The sequence below is a fragment of the Belonocnema kinseyi genome, chromosome 7 (assembly GCF_010883055.1).
Source record: "Belonocnema kinseyi isolate 2016_QV_RU_SX_M_011 chromosome 7, B_treatae_v1, whole genome shotgun sequence".
Classification (NCBI taxonomy): domain Eukaryota; kingdom Metazoa; phylum Arthropoda; class Insecta; order Hymenoptera; family Cynipidae; genus Belonocnema; species Belonocnema kinseyi.
Window position 1 is genome coordinate 128,091,199 of NC_046663.1, and position 5,948 is coordinate 128,097,146.

Here is a 5,948-nt window from a genome sequence, read left to right on the forward strand (position 1 = left end):
ATGAAAGAGGGAGCTCTTCTTAATATTTTGACACCAAAATCATGTCGATACACCTTACCGACTGCGAGTAAAGCCACCCACGCTTTAACTTGTCAGACTGTAAGAACCACTTAAGACCATATAGAAACCTATATGCATTCTATAAGTTTTTAAACAGTTTATATTGATTACCTAACGAACATTTTTACTAGGGTTGCCATTCGTGAGAAAGGATACCTAATATATGTTTTGTGGAGCCACTTTGAAAGCATTCTTCTGAATTTTATTATCCGATTAATTTAAATCCAAGTTCCCATGGAAATTTCTAACAAAACCTCTTAGAGAAGCAACTTTGTACTTCTGATATTCCCGAGAAAACAGAACCTAATAGGTGCCTCCCAGAGCCATTTGAAACTATTATTTTGAGTTTAAACTTTGATTACTTTGATCCCGATTTGCCATTAGAAATCATAATAGAACCTATTAAAACATCAATTTTAAACTTGCCATTCGTGAGGAAGTAATATCTAATAGTTACCTCGTAGAGCTACTTTAAAAGCAATATGTTGAGTTTCAACCTAATTAATCCAATTTAGATTAGACATTCAAATTCCTAATAGTATCCACTAGAGCAACAGTTTTGACCTTGTGTCATTCGTGAAATAGCAGAACCTAACATATTCCCTTCAAGGCCACTTGCAATGCAGACCTTCGAATGTTAGTTCGATAAATTGAATTCTACTTCACCATTAAAAACCTCATAGATCTACATAAAGAAGCATCTTGTAATTCGTTATATTTCCAGTCATGTTTTGAAAGCACATCAGTGCCTAATAAAGCCTATTAGAAAAAAATTTCAAGTTACTTTTAGTCCCAGTAGCCGTTTAAATGTTGAATACAAGTTATTAGAACCCAAATTCAAATAGAGAGGCTCTTAAGAAACACTTAAGACCAAATGAAAAGCATCTGCTTCCTATATGGTTTTAAGCAGTTTATTTTGATAACCTATTAGGCATTTTTACTAGAGAGCTTCCTTCTGTTGGGTGTCGTTCACTGAGGGATAGATATGTGGTTCGCTGGTTTTGAAGGTACGCTACAAATATCTCAAATATATTAAATCTACTTAAATTTGAAATTAATATTTATTTAATTACATTTCAAAACATAATCATCTAACCTCTGCAAGTACTGAAAAATAATAAATACCTTTTCTTCTAACTTTCAGAGGACTTTCAAATTAACGATGTGACTAATTTTAATAGTGTCAACATATCCTTCTGTAGGTGGCAACAAAAATGTTATTTAATGAATATAAATGCAATAATTTTGTACTGAATGAATATTAAAACACAAATAGCATGGATAATAGAATATTTATGTATGCACAAGTATCTATTTTATATCTCTGGAATTTTATTAAAAGCATTTGCATTGCACGGTGTCATTCACTAGAAGGGTGTCGACAATACGGCTGTTTACACTACGATATTAAAACAGATATCACACATTTTTTATCCTGAAACTTAATGTTTGAGATCAGAAGACATTGACACAAGACTAGCAGTGTAATATATTCGGTCACGAACATTAATAAAGAGAGCGATTAAACAGTTTCTCCGACAAGTAACTATTGAGATCAGTAATCGTTGGAGCGAAATTAAATGAAGTCGAGAAGTAGGCGAGTACAAAATTTCGTCTTTTCAGTACAAATTCCACTGTGAGCATCTGTAACCGTTACAACGAATAAAATCGCTTTAGTGTGTTTTAGTGGAATGACCGGATGACTGGAACATAAAGTGCATTGTCGCATCAACTAATATTACTTCCATATCAAGCATAACCAATAAAAAAGGTTATCTGAATTACTAATCGATTTTTTGAATGAACCAAAACGGTAAGAATTCATTAGTTGGCGTAAACGTTTGAGTATGAAAACTAGGAAGATTCGCGAAACAAAACGAAGACTAATCGCTTTAGACTGATCAATTCGCGATTCCCGTAAATTTGTAATAATAAATAAGAGGGTCTTTAGAATTTTAAATGCATGGTCAAAATCTTTTAAAACGTAGGATCCTAATTTTGTGTACAGGTTGTAACTTCTTCCAAAAACACTGAAGAATTCAGAGATATAGAGCGTAAATAAATAATACTCACAAAACTATAGGTTAGAGTGGAAATGTGTAGGAGTATATAATTCTATTCATAAGCTCAACAATTTTGAGTGAAGTGTGGAATTCAACCAACTAGGTAGTAACAAAAATTACCGTCAAGGCCAATCTGAAGAAAATGGTTTCTCAACCTAAATATCATTAAGAAATATTATATTTAAAAACCGGCATGATTGATACAATGTGCTCACAATGATGAAGCGTGGCCATAGGTGTAATTCACTGCGGTTCTACTGGAAGCTGATGTTATTTTCATAGATGGTATTTGCTTCCAGTAGGACCCTGCTAGAATTGCACTAGAAACATTTTACATTTTCAGGCGGTCTGCATATAATGCATATTGCGTTTATCACACACATTAGGTTAAATTATATGTATATAGCACATATTAAATTATATTATATGGTGTTACTAAGGGTTTGAGCCTGTTGATAAAAAAAAAATTACAGCGGTACAAAAAACTTTTTATAACAATTTTGTTTTCAAAATTCCCAAAAAAAATTTTCGAGCCCTTTCTAATTTCCAGAATTCACTCTTTATTTTGTTAAGAACTGCTGTAATAACTTGTAAAATTTATATTTAAACAATCAAAATTGATTTAGCCATTTTCGAGAAAAATAAAGTGTTTGATCTTTCAAACTAATTTTATAACTTTTGTAAACAATCTTTTTAAGTTGGTACTTACCGTAAATTAGTCTTATAATGAGAGAAACTTACCATCCAAATAAGAACCAAATATCTTCCAAGGCAGACCAACCATGCTTACCCAGCTATGGCCGAAATTTTTGTAAAAGTAAACTATGAGTGCACTGTGCCAAAGGCCTTAGAAAAGTCAAAAAGTACCACAACGATAATCTCCTTTTAATCGATTGCCAGCTTAACATCAGTAATTATCAGTGCTCAGTAGAACAAACAAGAATGCAAAGACCAAATTTGGACCGCAATGAACAAAAAAATTGCTCCTATTGTAATCTGAAAAAATTAAAAAATTAAAATTATTTCGGACAAAATAAAAAAGAGGAAAGAAAAATGAAAAGGCAATCAACCATATCCCCTTCCTTTTTTTCTTTCTTCCGCCTTTTTTATTTTTATTATTCTCAAATTACAATAAAAGAACATTGAAAATAAAAATTAAAAAATTAAAATTATATTACCAATGTTTCAGTACTCATAAAGTAGCCTTATCAAGGCAAGAAAAATGTAAAAAGATCCCAGGGGGAAAAGTCGGATATTAAACAGAGTTCACGACCGGCGCAGTACCGCGCCAGTTTTAATACTGAATAAATACCAGTACTGGTTGCTAGTACTATGCCAACCATCGGCATAGTACTGGTTTACGACTGGCTTAGTACTGAATGTCATTAATGGTAGAATACTGACGCAAGAATTCCGCCAATGGTTGGCGCTATACTGGTTTACAACTGACCCAGTACTGACCGTCACCACCGATGAAATACCGGCACAGGAGTTACGCCAATGGTGGGCGTGATACTGGGTCGACTACTGGTACAGTACTGATACGTATTACTGGTCAAACATTTAAATATCATTGGGGCATTTAGCTTTACCGCACCAGTAACAACAGTATATACTGGCCCAGTATTGTGAGTCAGTACAGAACTTAGTTACCATTAGGGGTTTCACCAGTACCACGCCAGTACCAACGTTATTCACTGGCCCGGTACTACAAGTCAGTACATCCCAGGTGAAAATGTCGGCAGTGTGCTGGAGTTCTCCACCGGAAACGTACTGACCCAGTACTGCCCACCAGTACAGACAGCCGGTGGTTCGCCCAGTACTAACAGAACGTTCCGTCGATACAAATTTTAAATGCTCATTAAATTTTATTATCAGAGCTTTCAAAATGGTCTAAAACGCGAAAAAATGAAATATTACACAAAGAAAAATTGTAGTCGATTTAAATTATTTATTTAACAATTATTTTATTTATATTTTCGTGAATAGTTAGTTTATTTTATATCCATTTGATATCGTATAATGATAAAAAGATTAACGAGAAAGAAAAGTTGAAAAATTGTTGTTTTAACTTTTCTGAACTGTAGCTTATGAGGATGGCTTTTTCATAGAGTTTCAACTTGTCGGTTTAGCGACATGCCATTAACATGTATTGACAAAATACTCGCAGTCAATTATTATTTATTTTTTAAATACCTTTTTTGTTATATCTTTAGATTATAGAAATAGTGTGTGTTAAAATTAAAGAAATATTTTTAAAATTATATTTTTGTAATTATAAATAATATTCGGACGATATGTAGTCGAATGATGATGAATGGATGATCTTTAAAACAAATAAATAATTTTTTATTATTTTTAAAGTGAACTCCGAAATTTGTATATGCCAGTGGTTTGACAGTACAGCCAAGCATTACAAGCCAGTACTGAAATAGTACTGGCCTGGTACAGCCAGCCAGTAATGAAACTCCTGCAGGGGGTATTGGGCTAGTACTAGGCGGGAGGTGTATTTCTACCTGTGATACCTTCGTTATCATTTGGAGCCTGAAGAGTACCTGCCCAGTAGTAATCTGCAGTAGTGGCCCAGTGGTGAACTTCAGTGCTGGGCCAGTACTACAGGTCAGTACCTCGCCGAGTTTGCAGTATTGGTTGAGACAGTACTGGGCCATTATCAAGAGAGGGTACTGCACCAGTACCAAATGTAAGTATTAGCCCAGTACTGGCGAAATACTGCTAGTCAGTATAGAACATTGTTATCATTAAGGGGTTTACGGGTATAAATTAAGTAGTCCTGCCAGTATTCTAACAGTACCGCGTCAGTAACGAACTCCAAAAAGCGGTACTGGCGTAGTACTGTACCGGTGGTAAATTTACCTCTGGGATAGCGACAGAAACGAAGAATCGGTGTTCTCTCTCTCTCGCCGGTACCAGTATTGGAAAAACCTGTGCCAGTATTTCACCAGTCAGTAATAAAGGTCAGTACGGTGCCAGTTCTAAATCAGTATAATGTCAACCATTAGTTGAACTCATGTGTTAGTATGTTACCAGTAAAATGTATCAGCACTGCGCCAATAGATTACCAGTATCACACCAACCTTTGGCGGAACTTCTGTACCGATATTTTACCAAAGGTGACGTTCAGTACTGGGCCAGTTGGGAACCAGTATGGGGCCAACCGTTGGCGGAATTTCTGTGTGGGTATTCTACCAGTAGTAACAGTCAGTACTGAGCCAGTAGTAAACCAGTACTATGCCGCTGGTTGGCACAGTATTAACAGACAGTACTGGTATTTATTCTGAATTGCAACTGGCGTGGTACTGCGCCGGTGGTGAACTCTGGCTAATATCCGACTTTTCCCCCTGGATTGTATTTCCATCTGCCATTTTTCTTTACCCTTTAAATACTCAAATTAAAAAAACTCACCAAAAACGTATTCTATTTTTTTTTAATCTTGAGCGAGAAAAAGACTGGTTTACAAAAAAAATATTTTTAATTGTGAATCTACTAACTTATTAAAGTTTAAGACCGATGACTAACTATTTTTATTATATATTCGACTCAAAATACGTTTAAAAATTAGTTATTTAAATAAGCACACACATTCTAGCACATTAATTTCATATAAAAGAAAAACGCTAGCTAGTCTCTTCAGTTTCAGGTAGTCCAATTTTTCGGCCCGCTCGAATTCTTAGTCCTGTAATTTCCTCGGTACTGACATCCTTGAAGACTCCTACAAGTATGCGGATATCGAAGATGAAAGAATTCCGTTGTTCCTTTAGATTCCACCTTCGACTCATGTGCTAGAAATTTAGCATCCTAAGCCCT